The 15144-nt window shown below is 43.4% G+C and overlaps 1 long non-coding RNA gene across 1 annotated transcript in view; it reads right to left on the reverse strand.

Annotated features, from left to right (window-relative positions):
• Nucleotides 1-12715: 12715 nt before the first annotated feature.
• The window catches only part of LOC128649841 (uncharacterized), a 59433-nt gene continuing 57004 nt past the window's right edge, over nt 12716-15144 (reverse strand). Inside the window, exon 4 of the long non-coding RNA XR_008400699.1 lies at nt 12716-12982. This is a non-coding gene — a long non-coding RNA (uncharacterized LOC128649841). The remainder of the gene's footprint in view (nt 12983-15144) is intronic.

The following is a 15144-nucleotide window of genomic DNA, read 5'->3' on the forward strand; positions in this document are numbered from 1 at the left end:
GTTCTAAAGCCTTTTAGGGATGTGACCCGAGAACTTGAGTCAAAACACTGCCAGTCTGGGTCAAGTCATAACCTTGTTCACTCATCTACTGTGCAAGATGGATGCCTTCCTGAAAATCGTGAAGTGGTTCCTGGTGGGATAACTAGAGCAGTAGGTAGCAGCACATGTCAGGAGGCTGAAGGAGCAGCTGAAATGTTGCATGCGGGAACCGTCTGGGGCAATGCCCTTAATTGATTATGGCCACCTGTGTGATCTCACAATGAAGGGGAATATGACACTCAGAACTGATAACCTGACAACTTGGAGGGGACAAACTGATTTGCAGGGTGCTTGCAGTCCAAGAACAGAAGGAATGCTTTTGTGAGGGAGAAGTGCAGCAACAGGCGGCAGAAATTATTTTTTAAACTCATTCCAGCAGTTACAGCACAGCAGTACAACACAGCTAAGTGGAACAGCTGTGTTTTGGTTAGAGGCAGTAGACTGTTTGGGTGGGACCCACTGAAGCCCCCTAAAGAAGGGGGAGTGGTACAAGTGCCTCAGACATGGTAAAGACCTATTTTTGTGAACCTCCTTTTCACCCCTACAGCAGACATTCTGACTATACAATGACAAGAGGTGACTGTGGGGCCTGCCCTGGGCTACATTAACTCAGGAGCTCCTCTATTGTCCCGCGACCACTGTGGAAATAGAACAGAGTGTTTTCATTACTGGTAAAATACTGAACCCTTAGCTCTCACAAGTGTCTCATCATCTCATGCCCTCCCTGTTCTGTGCAGTCATCATCTGTCAACGCCAAACCTCAGGGAACTGCTCGATGCAGTATCCAGGGCACTCTAAGCACGTGTTGTCCTCCTTCGCCTCCCCTGGGTCATGTATTTTTAAGGTTTAGAGGCAGGTGACTGTGAGGCCTTCCTACCTATTCACTAGCTCTGCTTCCTGCTGCTGCTACTCATGCCACTGTCCTCCCTGCTCTGTGGTGGGCATCATTCATCAATGTCATATCCTCAGGGAACTGAGCTAGCCGCTGTATCCAAGGCGCTCTAGGCACGTGTCCGCCTCCTTGTCCCCAGGGAGGTGTATTATTGAGGGTTTATTTACTGTTTGTCCTCCATGGGAGGTGTATTTTTGGTGTTTATGTACTATATTTTTATTATGAGAAGTTTTAAATGGTGGTGGTCTTGGAAAGCCACAACAAACCAGAGTTCTTTATTAAAAAAAAGAAAAGAAAAGCACAATACATGGGGATTTGCTTGGAAATGGACATTATAGGCACAATAATAAATATGTTATGTCTAGAGACCCCTAATAAAGCTTATTTTATAGTAGGACAATCCTTTCCTAAAAAAAATTATATATACATTTTGACTGCATAACCAGGTGATCACTGTGGTAGCCCTGAAATTTGACTTAGTAGTGTTTAATTGTAAGTAAAAAAAAGTTCAAATTATCTTAGCTCAGTGGTGTGAAAAAGCTTAGCAGTGAAGGGGTTAAATCTTAATCTTGGAGTGAAAAAGTGTTTTTGAGAGTTTACCGTGTGGGAAGGGATTATGTAGGCCGGGGATTGTAATTGGAGGTTTTCAATGGAGAAAAGTTTGTGATAGAGGTTTACACGTCAGGTGTTTAAAATAGAAGAATCTAATAGGGCGGCATATTTTCATGGCAGGGGGTTTGCAATGTGGGTCATATTAGGGGATTTCTTACAATGACTGGGGTCACTATTTGAGGGTCACTCAAATAACGGCAGATGCAGTATGATGCGGTCACTTTAGGTGCCGATTATCTTTTCATAGAGGCTCAAATGTTGAGACTTGTAAAGTATGTAGGCCTAAATTTGTTTAAAGGAACCCTCTTATTGCAAATAGATATTTTCCTATCGGTAAATGGGATCACTATTTATTTTCAAAAAGCCCCTTTATGTATTTTTTTATTTAAACATGAGGTAATAAAATTAGTTTTCCTAGGGACACACAAAATTGCTTGAGCACTTCCTAAATTATTAGTTTTGAGACAGGTGTTATTAAGGTTGACCAGTAGGGTGGTGGGTGTTTCCATTTATTTAACATTCAATATTGCCTACAAAATAGTTTTAGCACAATTTGTATTTTTCATATTGCATAATGTGATGAGAGTGGGGAAGTTGAAGTCACCAGATGGGGGCGGGGCTTAGGTCCGTTTGTCTATGTCGCAGTTACTAAGTGAGATCAATGGTACCAGATGTATAGTTTCCATGCTCTGCAATAAAATAGTGTTAGACCCTCTTTGCTGTGTCCTGCATCTCATGACATGGTGTCAGAAGTTCTTGCCTGCACTTCAGTTTCCTGATTGATGATGATGTCGAAGTTTACCCCACCTGACCTTTTGATTTTTCTCATCCCTGCAGCTTGGCCCACATGGCGTCAGCCAGTTTCAGCGCTCAGGATTTGCTTCCAAGCTGGACAAGGAGAGTGGGTGTAAGTACAAGTTAATTCTCTATTATACTCTATGGTGAAAGAATGTGGAGCCATGTGGAGCCAGTGTTTCAATGCCTTTTACTTTCCAAGAAAGAATCTGTGGAGGTCATTTGTTCGCAGCCTGTATGAACTAGCTGAATTCTATGAGTTTGGTGTTGCTAAAGAGGAGCAAATCAGAGACAGAATAGTCATAGGAATTGCAGATGCTGAAGTCTCACTGAAGCTACAGTTAGAGTCTGATTTAACATTAGATGGGGCTATTAGGATGGCCCGCCAGAGTGAACTGGTGAAAAAGCAAAGTGCTGATCTGATGTCTGAGAATATTGTGGATGAAGTGCAGCAGTTCAGGAGAGCTGCTAGTGAAAGGCACAGGTGTGAGCGGTAGACCAAGGGCAACAGATAGGCCCAGAATTGGATGGGTGCTGCATGCCCGATGCACATGGTGCAACTGGAGCCCATGATCAGAGTGTCATATGCCCTGCTAAAGACAAAGATGTAGAAAATGTAAAAGAATGGGCCATTTTGAAGTGGTGTGTAAAACTGAAAATATTAGAGGAGATGCAGGTGGAAGGCGACCAGGAGAGGGTCAAGAAGTGTCCCTTTGTAAGGGTCTGTTGTTGAACGGCCGGGTTCAGAAGAATATTGGAGGGTTACTCTTACTGTAATGGGAGCCAAAGTTGCCGTTAAGATTGACACAGGAGCAGACATCACTGTAATGTCCCTTGCAGCATTCATAAAACTGCCTCGACAGCCCCAGCTGGCAAAAAGTTACAACAAAAGTCCATAGTCCTGGTGGCCGCATTGATTGTGAGGGAAATTTCGTGCCAGCTGCGAGTACAAGCAAAGGAAATTCACCATGTGGGTGGCATGTGATTAGAGGTCAGTGTGTTAACAACTTATTGAGCCGAAAAGCATCCTGTGGTTTGGGGCCTAGTAGCCAGAGTGAATGAGATCTCAGGAGATATGTTTGGTGAATTAGGCCTACTGAATTGCAACCCAGTCCGTATATCACTTAAAGGTACGCAGTCCCATACAGCATTACCACTCCCCATAGAATTCTGTTCCCCGCTCATGCCTCAAGTGAGAAGGAGCTTCTGCGTATGAAGAATATGGGGGTTATTGAAGAGGTTGTTGAAGCAACTGACTGGTGTGCCTCCATTGTGCCTGTTGCGAAAAAAACGGGAAGGTACCCATCTGCGTAGACTTGAAAAGGCTGAATGATGCGGTGAAGAGAGAGAGATATGTGCTGCTGACACTTTGAAAACATAGCCCCGAAATTGGCTGGGGCGAAGTTCTTCTCTACATTGGATGCTTCTAGCGCTTCTGGCAGATACCTCTAGATCCAAAGTGCCGCAAACTGACTACCTTCATTACACTGGTAGGTCGGTTTTGCTTCTGCAGACTCCCCTTCAGGATATCCTCTGCTCCTGAAATCTTTCAAAGAGAAATGAGTTCTCTCCTAAGAGACCACGTGGCACGGCAGTCATCATGGACGACATCTTGGTGAAAAAAGAGAAATGCCATTTTAGGGAAGCTGAGTTTATGTTACTTTGGGCATATCATCAATGGGGATGGGCATCAAGCCAGACCCCGAAAAAATTTGTGCTATTGAACAGATGAAAAGTCCTTCTGATGTTCATGAGCTGAGACAAATATTGGGCCTTGCAAATTATGTGGGCAGGGTTCCTTCCAGACTTGTCCACTATACTACACCCTATCACAGAGTTGCTAAAGAAAGATGTTGCCTGGGTCTGGGGACCTTCACAGGAAGAATCTTTTATGCAGGTCAAGTCCTTGCTGGGTCTGCCCCAGTGTTGGGCTTCTACGACCCTTCCAAAAAGACTGGTGGTTAGTGCTGATGCGAGCATTTATGGGTTGGGGGGACGCCCGCCTGCAGTTGAATGAAAACAAACTACAGCCTATCGCCTACTGTTCCCGTACACTGATGGCTGCTGAGGTCGAAATATGCCCAAATTGAGAAAGATTGTCTGGCTGCAGTTTGGGCCTGTGAGTGCTTTCAGCGTTACCTGGTGGGTTTAGAGAAATTTAGTCTGGAGACTGACCATAAACCGCTAGTCCCTCTAATCAACTCCTATGATATTGACAAAACACCCCTAAGATGCCAGAGACTTCTAATGAGGCTGCTCAGGTCCAACGTTAGGCAGTGCATGTGCCGGGAAACAACTGGTTGTGGCAGATACACTTTCCATGCTCCTGCTGGCTGCTGCTGAAGAATTTCAACTGAATCAGATGTGAAGATGTATGTAGATTCAGTTCTGGCCTCCAAATCCATTTCTTCAGGGAAGCTAGAACAAATAAGAAAGAAGACATATTTAGATACAGACCTTCAAGAAGTTATAAATACATAAAGGAAGGTTGCCTGAGAGTCGGGCAGCCTGGATGTCCTTAAGTTCTTACCAGTCAGAAAGGTCGCAGCTCACGGAGCTGGATGGGTTGGTGCTGTTCCAGGACAGCATTGTTATTCCTGTTAGCATGCGGCAGGAGATGTTAAACAGGATTCATGATGGCCACTTGGGCATTACAAAGTGCAGAGAGAAGGGCAGCTATGGCAGTATGGTGGCCCTGGGATCAGTTTCCGACATTGCAAGCCATGTGTCAAAAATGTGCCTTTTGCCGGGAACGCCGGCCTACTCAGAGAAGGGGAGCCCTTGATTTCTACCCCGCTGCCTACAGGCCCCTGGCAGAAAATAGCTGCTGATTCGTGATCGACTACTATTCCAGGTATTTGGAAATTGCACCTTTGAATGAAATCACAAAGTCAAGCCATTATCACTCATCTCAAGAGCTTGTTCGCCCGGTGGGACATACCAATGGAGTTGGTGAGTGATAATGGAATGCAGTTCGCTTCCACAGAGCTCAGTACTTCTGCAGGGGAATATGATTTTGTACATTCCACGTCAAGTCCACATTACCCGCAGGCCAATGGAATAAGTGAAAGGGCAGTTCAAACAACAAAGTTCATTCTGAAGCAATCTGATCCGTACCTGGCCCTCTTGTCCTATAGGGCGACTCCCCATTCAAGCCACGGGTTTTAGCCCGGCACTGCTGATGCTAGGATTGTCAGATTCGCACCACCTTACCCTCTGTGGGGTGTCTTCCAGCCAACTGGCTCTATTCCTCGGGGACAAGGTCCTTAGGAGGGATGAAGAAGCAAAAAGGGGGCTATCGATTTCTTCTACGACAGGAGACACTCTGTGAGGGCCTTGCAGGAGGCTGAATGCGGGGCAAAGTGTCAGATTTAAACTGGATGATGAGAGAGAAATGGAAGACGCCTGCTACAGTATTTGGACGCTCTCCAGAACCAAGGTCTTATGTAGTCCTTACTGATGGAGGGACAGTCACATGTCGAAATTGAAAACATCTTCAGCCTTACCTGAGAGTCTGGAGTTGGATGCCTCTGTACCACCACCGGTGGGATCCCCTGTTTTAAAGAGGGATGCCTTCCCCTCAGCAAGATCACAGGCTGGATACGCTTTGCATCCAGGCAGACTCTCAATCACCTTCTTCTGTATCAGAGGACAGGTTCAGTGAAGAAGTTACAACAAGGTGGAAGAGTGGTGAGACTTCTGGCCCGATATCGGGATTAGCACTAGTTAGAACAGTGACCGAAGTATGGGACAGAATAATCCCATGGTCACTGTGGACTAGGGTAGTCTACCCCGATGTTCAAGTCAGGATTAATTTATGTTGTTTATACTGATATTCTCTTTAACCTGTTATTTGTTATATACTATACAAAACTGTTGTTGTATGCTTCTTGTATACCTTGTTATTTGTTGTATTCAAATGAAAAAAAAAATGTATGCTTTGTCCCTTTGAAAAGGGGGAAGATGTGATGAGAGTGGGAAGTGACGTCACTGTATGGGGGTGGGGCTTAGGTCCGTTGTCTATGTCGCAGTTACTAAGTGAGATCAATGGGACCAGATGTATATTTCCATGCTCTGCAATAAAATAGTGCTGTACCCTCTTTGCTGTGTCCTGCATCTCATGACACATAACGTTCATCAAAAAACAAGTGCCTTTTACCTTTTTACCTTTATTATCCCCTTTTATCACCTCACCACTGACATCTCCTGTCTTCTGCCATACACATTTACTCTCTCACACCTTGCTCCCCCAGCACATAGCTCTGCACTCAACTGCTTTCTGTTTATGCTGTACACCAAACTTCACCCCTCCTTCAACACATCTAAAACAGTGGACTTCAGTTACGCATTTACTAGTACTGCTCCATTCTGTGCTCTGCTCCCACTGGATTCTAGAGGTTCCTCTCCACTTCTCTGTGTACCATTGCTTCCTGGCAATCAGCACTTAGGGGCCGAATAATCAAGCTCCGAATGGCTCGCCGAAACAGCAGTTATGAAGCAGTGGTCTAAAGACTGATTGACAACCCCTGCTATGGGGGCTGAGATTGGCTGAGAATCTGCAGGGGGCGGAGATTGCACAAGTAGTACACAAGAACTGCTTGTGCAATGATAAATGCAGACAGCGTATGCTGCCTGTATTTAACGATGTGCTGCGGACATGATTCGCTGCATCGTATCATGTCTGCTCGTACTTTCATAAATCGGCCCCCAAGTCACCTAAGTACACTTTGCACAACCACAGTATTCCTTAAGTAATCCTATAACTGCCAAACACTCAAATTGTTCATCTCATTTTCCATTTTATATTTTTCAGTGGTGATATTCTTTAACTGAACCTGTATGATTTTTGCACTTTCTATTAAACCTCATATCACACTCAAATTACCATGCAGTTTTGGGTTTTTTGCCAGCCCTAAAGCCACAAAAAGCATGATATTCTCTTGCTGGAAACTCTTTGAGAGCCACAAAAAGAACTCCTGGCCCTATGACCCACTGACATCCACAAACCACATGAGACTAGTCCTTACCCTGTATTTCCTGTCATATGCACACAGGAGACCTCAGATCAGACCCTATAGCCCTGCAGACTCCTTGTCACATACCTAGATTATGCATCAGATTCTGATACCCTGACCCTGCACCCCCCTCTGAAATCCACATGACCCTGCAACCCTTCACTTTTTTATATCAAAATAAATCAGAAAAAAAAATATTTTTTCATATTATATATACACACAGCCACACACACAAATTATCTGGCCAAATAGCCCTTATAAAATGTATGCCCCCAGGACAGCACTTTGACATGTAATTACTCCAAATACCTTAATGGAGATTAATTTTACACAACAAAGAAACTTTTCAATTAAATTAATTTAAATGAATTATAAAATAATTATTTTTGATGACTGAGTCCCTTTAAATTTAACTCTTTTATTGTAAAAATCAAGTTTAATGTAACCAAAATACACATTGCACTATATGGTAAATATTGTTTATTCTATAATATTATATTTTATTATTATTATCAGGTATTTGTAGAGCGCCAACAGATTCCGCAGCGATAGATAAATTGTACATTGTTAGGGTTCTTTTAAAGAGTCTTTTATGCAGTCTAAAAAAAAAAATCTCTTGGTATTCATTATTGAAGCTTAGCTCCTTTCCACAAGCACAAACACAAAACGTAGGCTCAGGAACATGCAAGTTTTTTGAGAACTATTTGGCAGCTGTGTTCGCAACAATATTTCTAAAAAATGTAAATTATATCCTATTTTATAAAAGGCCAAGTGTGTTTGTCCAAAGCTGTCATGCGCAGTAGAGACAGCACAAGGACAAACACACCTGGCCTTTGAGTCCTACTCCTTAGCTGATCTGCGGCAAGTGGGCATGGCCGGCATGAGCGGGGCGGGGCCGGCGTGAAGGGGGCGTGGCCGGGCATGAATGGCCGTGAAGGGGGCATGACCAGGCGTGAAGGGGGCGTAACCGGGCGAGGTCGCGAGATAGAGAGGGGTAGGGAGATAGATAAGGGGGGAGAGAGAGGAGGGGAGAGAGGAGAGGAGGGGAGAGAGAGAGGAGAGGTGGGAGAGAGAGAGGAGAGGGGGGAGAGGAGGGGTTGAGAGAGAGGAGAGGGGGGGGAGAGGGGGGGGAAGAAAGGAGAGGGGGGGAGAGAGATGAGAGGGGGGAGAGTAGGAGGGGGAGAGAGAGTGGAGGGGAGAGAGAGGGAGGGGAGAGAGGAGAGGGGGGGGAGGGAGAGAGGAGAGGTGGGGGGAGAGAGAGAGGAGAGGGGGGATAGAGAGAGGAGAGGGGGAGAGAGAGAGGAGAGGGGGGAGAGGAGGAGAGGGGGAGAGAGAGAGGAGAAGGGGAGAGGGGGAGAGAGAGAGGAGGGGAGAGAGAGAGAGAGAGAGAGAGAGGAGGGGAGAGAGAGGGGAGAGAGAGGGGGATAGAGAGAGGAGAGGGGGGGGAGAGAGAGTTCAAAATAAAGGGGGAGAGAGAGCGCAAAAGAGATGGGGGAGAGAGAGAGCAAAAGAGAGGGGGGGAGAGCGCAAAGGGAGGGGGAGAGAGCGCAAAAGAGAGGGGGGGGGGGAGAGAGAGAGAGAGAGCAAAAGAGGGGGGGAGAGAGAGAGAGTACAAAAGAGAGGGGAAGAGAGAGAGAGAGAGAGAGAGAGAGAGAGAGAGATAAAGAGAGGGGGAAGAGAGCACAAAAGAGAGGGGGAGAGAGTGCAAAAGAGAGGGGAGAGAGAGCACAAAAGAGAGGGGGGAGAGAGAGAGAGCGCAAAAGAGGGGGAGAGAGAGAGCACAAAAGAGAGGGGGGAGAGAGAGAGAGCAAAAGAGGGGGGGAGAGAGAGGAGGGGAGAGAGAGAGAGGAGAGGGGAGAGAGAGAGAGGAAGGGATGGGGAGAGAGAGAGGAGGGGTGGGGGAGAGAGAGAGGAGGGGGGGAGAGAGAGAGAGGAGGGGGGGAATCTGTTGGCGCTCTACAAATATCCGATAATAATAATAATAATAAAAGAGAGAGGAGGGGGGGAGAGAGAGGAGGGGGGAGAGAGAAAGGGGGAGGGGGGAGTGAGAGAGGGGAGGGAGAGAGAGGGGGAGAGAGAGAGCTCAAAAGAGAAGGGGGAGAGAGAGCGCAAAAGAGATGGGGGGGGAGAGAGGAGAGCTCAAAAAGAGAGGGGGGAGAGAGAGTGCAAAAGATATGGGGGAGAGAGAGAGAGCAAAAGAGAGGGGGAGAGAGAGAGCAAAAGAGAGGGGGGGGAGAGAGTGCAAAAGAGAGGGGGAGAGAGAGAGCGGCAAAAGAGAGAGGGGGAGAGAGAGAGCGTAAAAGATAGGGGGGGGAGGAGAGAGCAAAAGAGGGGGAGGGGGAGCACAAAAGAGAGAGGGGGAGAGAGAGAGAGAGAGAGAGAGAGAGAGAGAGAGAGAGGAGGGGAGAGAGAGAGGAGGGGAGAGAGAGAGGAGAGGGGGGAGAGAGAGAGGGTGGAGAGAGAGAGCTCAAAAGAGAGGGGGAGAGAGAGCGCAAAAGAGATGGGGGGAGAGAGAGCGCAAAAGAGAGGGGGAGAGAGAGAGCGCAAAAGAGAGGGGGAGAGAGAGAGCACAAATGAGAGGGGGGAGAGAGAGAGAGCAAAAGAGAGGGGGGAGAGAGTGCAAAAGAGATGGGGGAGAGAGAGAGCGCAAAAGAGAGGGGGGAGAGAGAGAGCGTAAAAGATAGGAGATGAGAGAGAGCAGGAAGAGGGGGGGGGGGGGGGGGGGGAGGGAGAGAGCACAAAAGAGAGGGGGGAGAGGGAGAGGAGGAGGAGAGAGGAGGGGGATAGAGAGGGGAGGGGAGGAGAGAGAGGGAGGGGAGAGAGAGAGCTCAAAAAGAGAGGGGGGAGAGAGAGCTCAAAAGAGAGGGGGAGAGGAGAGCGCAAAAGAGAGGGGGAGAGAGAGCTCAAAAGAGAGGCGGAGAGAGAGCGCAAAAGATGGGGGTAGAGAGAGAGAGCAAAAGAGAGGGGGAGAGAGAGAGCGCAAAAGAGAGGGGGAAGAGAGCGCAAAAGAGAGGGGGGGAGGGAGAGAGGAGCAAGGGGTTGGACCGCTGTACTGCAAAAAATGTGTGAACGGGTTTTAGGACTAGTATGATATACATATATATATATGTATATATACAGTATATATATAATTATATATATTTATATATCTTTATATATATATATTGTCAGGCCTTCAGCAATTACCATAGTTAGGGGCCATGCTCCTGATGAAGCCCCTGTTGGGGGAGGCATGCTACTCCCGGAGATCCCAATGCTGCTCTAAATGATGTTGGCTTAGGCGCAACCGCCTCTCTGGATTTCTCCTGTTTTCCTTGGTTGCTGCCTTATTTGGTATGTGTGCTGTTTTTGTGATTTTTATAACCTGCAAACTTGAGTGACCTTGGCCTTGTTCCTGGTGCCAAGCCTGAATGGGAGACTGTTAAAAGGTCACCTCAGGCTCCCATTCAGTGCTTGGGTTAATCGCATGGAGACTAAAACATTCTTGTTCCTGGCCTGCAACCTTGATATTGACCCTGGCAAACTTTCTGGGACTCGCTACCTGCCTGACCCTGTTACTGCTATCTGAGGACTGATTTACTGGGTTACTGAACTTTGGAACCTCTGCATCTGACCTCCACCACAGCGTTAACGCTTCTGCTTTGATGCTTGGATTCAGACTGCTCTTCTGCTTCAACAAAGCATCCAAGGGGAAAAGATGCATTTGATAATAGATGTTAAGTTGAATATATTTTTCTTTATATTTTTACTTGAAAAAAATTGGCAGACTTTTCATTGTGCTCTTAATTTTGAGACGGGAAGCTTTAAACTATTTGGATATGGTAAAGTGAGTATTGAATTTAATTTTTTCACCCATTTTAATACTTACTCATTCTGTTTTAACAACTGCAGGAAAATTTAATCAGGTGTTAATAGTAGCCATTGTTTCATTTTATGTAACATCAAGCAACTTGGTCATTTTTAATGAAAATTGTCTCAAAGTATGTTGCTTAGCAACCTCCACCTGCTTTCAACTCTACAAAATAAGTTGCAAAAAAACACCATATATTTATTAAATATGTACTAAACTAACTAATTTACATCTATGTCCAACATATATGTGTGGTTAATATATTTTTCTTCATGGCATTTAAAAATACACAGGGGGTCAAGTTGAGCTGGAACGCATGGGGAACAGAGTTTCTGCACAATTTTTTCAAGAGGAACTTAGTTCCCTCTGGACAGAGAACAGAAACGCTTCAGTAAACACTGCTGCTGGTGTCTGGTTAGAGGGATAGTGAGATCCTCTAGTAATGGGGGTAGTAACACTTCCTACTATACACTAAATGCAAGCCTGTCAAGCGGTCCTGCTGTGTGATCACCCTGCACTGTGTGAAACACATGGTGCTTACATTTCTGTGTGGCTTGCTCTGTGGTTATATAGCTCCTCAATAGCAGAGATAGGACTATTTGCACCTTAAGTGAGTGAGACTCTGGGTGACAGAGGGAGGATTCTCTGGCCAAAGGCCAACAGTTCAACCCTTTATTGGTTTTAATTTACTGTGTGTAAAACAATATTAATTGTGAGGGGGGGGGTGGAAGTCTTGGTGAGTTCCCACACTTTTTTTGTAACTTGACCCCTGACAATACAAATATATAATTAATATGAGTTTATAATCTATATCTATATTGATCTATTTATTTTTTCCTTACATTGTAATTATGTGTATGATTTTCTTGGATATGGTGTGTGTTTTATCTGTTAAATGTGTTTTACATTTATGCTACAGTCCGTTAAAAGAGCATAAGTCCATTAACAACAGCCATTTGTATGTATATATATATATAGTATATATATATTGCTCCCAAAGAATATTATGGGACTATAGAAATAATCTTCCACTGCCATGGTTTGACAAAAGCAGAAAACAAATTGACAGCGCCAATGTTGGTATTTTTAATTAACAGTTGTTTTGACAAGGCAGAAAAGTGCAAGAGGCTAAACAAATTGTTTATATGCACCCAACAGTGCTATAAGAAGATACCTGTAACATCAAATAATTTTCTTTTTTGCTTGTATGACCCTTTTAACCACCTAACAAATGGCTGAAAACAATCAACACCACCAATGGAAACTTGCCTCTCTAAGTATAAGGGTTAATAATATAGCAATACATTCCTCTTATAAACATTTACACAGGGGCAACATATCTGTTTAAAATGTAGGAGCCAATAAGAATATTTAGGAGCCAGACATACGTTTAGGAGCCAGACTGTTGTATTTCTATATATATATATATATATTTTTATATATATATATATATATATATATATATATATATATATATATATATATATATATATATATATATATTGAGAATAATCCAAAAAGTAAGGAGACAAGCGTACAATTCTAGGAGCCAGTGACTCCCTGACTCTTGGGTTTGTCAAGTCCAGCATTAAGAGTTAATTTGTAATGTTAAATGGTGTAGAATAGTTGATTCCAAATAATGCTAAGTTTGAGGAAAAACAAGTTGAATTTATGAATCCATTGCAGCAATGTTTAACAATTTCCTCAAACTCAGAAACAGAATTTAGAACAGAATCCAAACGTTCTTCCCTGTGTCTTCTTGTATATTCATAGGTGAACCTACAAAAATAAATGCAGCATGAATCAATTCATATAGATACACTGATACATGAGACTGGAAAGTCCCCAGATAACCCGCTAACTTCTGCCCAATTTCACTCTTAAACCTCAATATTAAAATATATGCTAAACTTTTTGGCCACAAGAATTAACAAATTTTTACCACAACTCATACACTTAAACCAAGTTGGCTTTATCCCTGGCAGAGAGGCTTGTGATAATACAAAATTAAATTATAAAACTAAATGAACATACAAAACAAAAGGAGTTACAAGCCATGATTATGACCATGGACACGGAGAAAGCTTTCTATGGGCTGAACTGGCTTTTCCTGCGATCCACTTTTTCTCATTTTTTTTTTTTTGCTTTTGTGATAAAGCAAAGTAAACATAACTATTGAATCCAGTGGTGTGAGGGGTGGTCTCTTTCACTAAGCAGTATTACACTGGATATTCTGGGAAGTTTGGAGAATGTGTATTTTCTTTCATTTTCCCAGCCTTCTAACTTTTGATAAATGTAATTAACGGGACATGATACCCAAATGTTGTAACACTTGAAAATGATGCAGCATAGCTGTAAAAAGCTAATTAGAAAATATCACATGAACATCTCTATGTAAAAAAGAAAGATATTTTACCTCAAGTATTCACACACCATTATAAAGGACTTTAAACAGCCAATCAGTATGCCTGTCCCGGGACCTGCAAGGGAGCATGCCTCATGCACATACATGTTATTTCCCTATTCAGTTTAAGGAAGTTTACTATATCTCTTAAAATCACAGTTAAACAGATAGTTAATGACCTCAGCACTGCTGATGTTGATTGGCTGCTGTTCATTTCTTCCTTCTTTTTTTTTTTTACCTGCAGCTGGACAGCAGCTGAAGTATAACTGTATACACACACTTACTCTGGTGAGCTGAGGAAATTCTGAGGTAAAATATCTTTCTTTTTTACATAGAGATGTTCAGGTGATAATTCCCTGTCAGCTTTTTACAGTTATGCTGCATCACATTCAAGTGATTTAGCATATGAGTATTATGTATCTTTAAGTAGTTGAACATTTGTTAGCTAGTGGGGGGGTTTCGGTGGGAATGTGTGTTAGCCTCACTCTGGAGCTTTAGAGAATCATAAGTGACAATAAATATTAATTATATAATTAATAATACATTTCAAAGTTCCTTACTACATGTAACGAAACATTGTAGGGTTGATAAAACTCTATCAATTAATAATTATCAAAAGAAAAACCGCTGTCAATTAGCACATTTCAATGTCAGGCCAATCATACATTTTCTATTGTTTCTCTACACCAATAACTGATTGGTTCGCCATCATGGAACGTTACTCTTCAAAGTGACCCATATGCAATACTTTTTATTGAGCATTGAACATTGGTCAAACACACTGAAAATAGAATTCTATCAGCCAATCGGAATTGAAGGGACGCCATCTTGGATGACATCATTTAAAGGAACCTTCATTCAGTGTTAGCCGTCTGGAGGACCACTTGGCCCGGCTTGGATGAAGACTTCTCCCGGCTTTGTTGAGGACTTCAGCCCGGTTGGATGAAGACTTCTCCCGGTAAGGTGATCTTCAAGGGATTAGTGTTAGGTTTTTTAAGGGGTTATTGGGTGGGTTTTAGAGTAGGGTTGGTTGTGTAGGTGGTGGGCTTTAATGTTGGGGGGGGATTTGTAATTTTTTTTACAGGTAAAAGAGCTGATTACTTTGGGGCAATGCCCCGCAAAAGGCCCTTTTATGGGCTATTTGTAATTAAGTGTAGGGTAGGGCTTTTTTATTTTGGGGGTGCTTTGTTATTTTGTTGGGGGATTAGATTAGGTGTAATTAGTTTAAAAATCTTGTAATTTGTTTATTATTTTCTGTAATTTAGTGTTTGTTTGTTTTTGTATTTTAGATAATTTAATTTAATTGTATTTAATTTAGGGAAATAATTTAATTATAGTGTAGTGTTAGGTGTTAGTGTAACTTAGGTTAGGTTTTATTTTACAGGTCAAGTTGTCTTTATTTTAGCTAGGTAGTTTATTAAATAGTTAATAACTATTTAGTAACTATTCTACCTAGTTAAAATAAATACAAACGCCGGTAAAATAAAAATAAAACCTAAGCTAGCTACAATGTAACTATTAATTATATTGTAGCTAG

Source organism: Bombina bombina, chromosome 2, assembly GCF_027579735.1.
Source record: "Bombina bombina isolate aBomBom1 chromosome 2, aBomBom1.pri, whole genome shotgun sequence".
Classification (NCBI taxonomy): domain Eukaryota; kingdom Metazoa; phylum Chordata; class Amphibia; order Anura; family Bombinatoridae; genus Bombina; species Bombina bombina.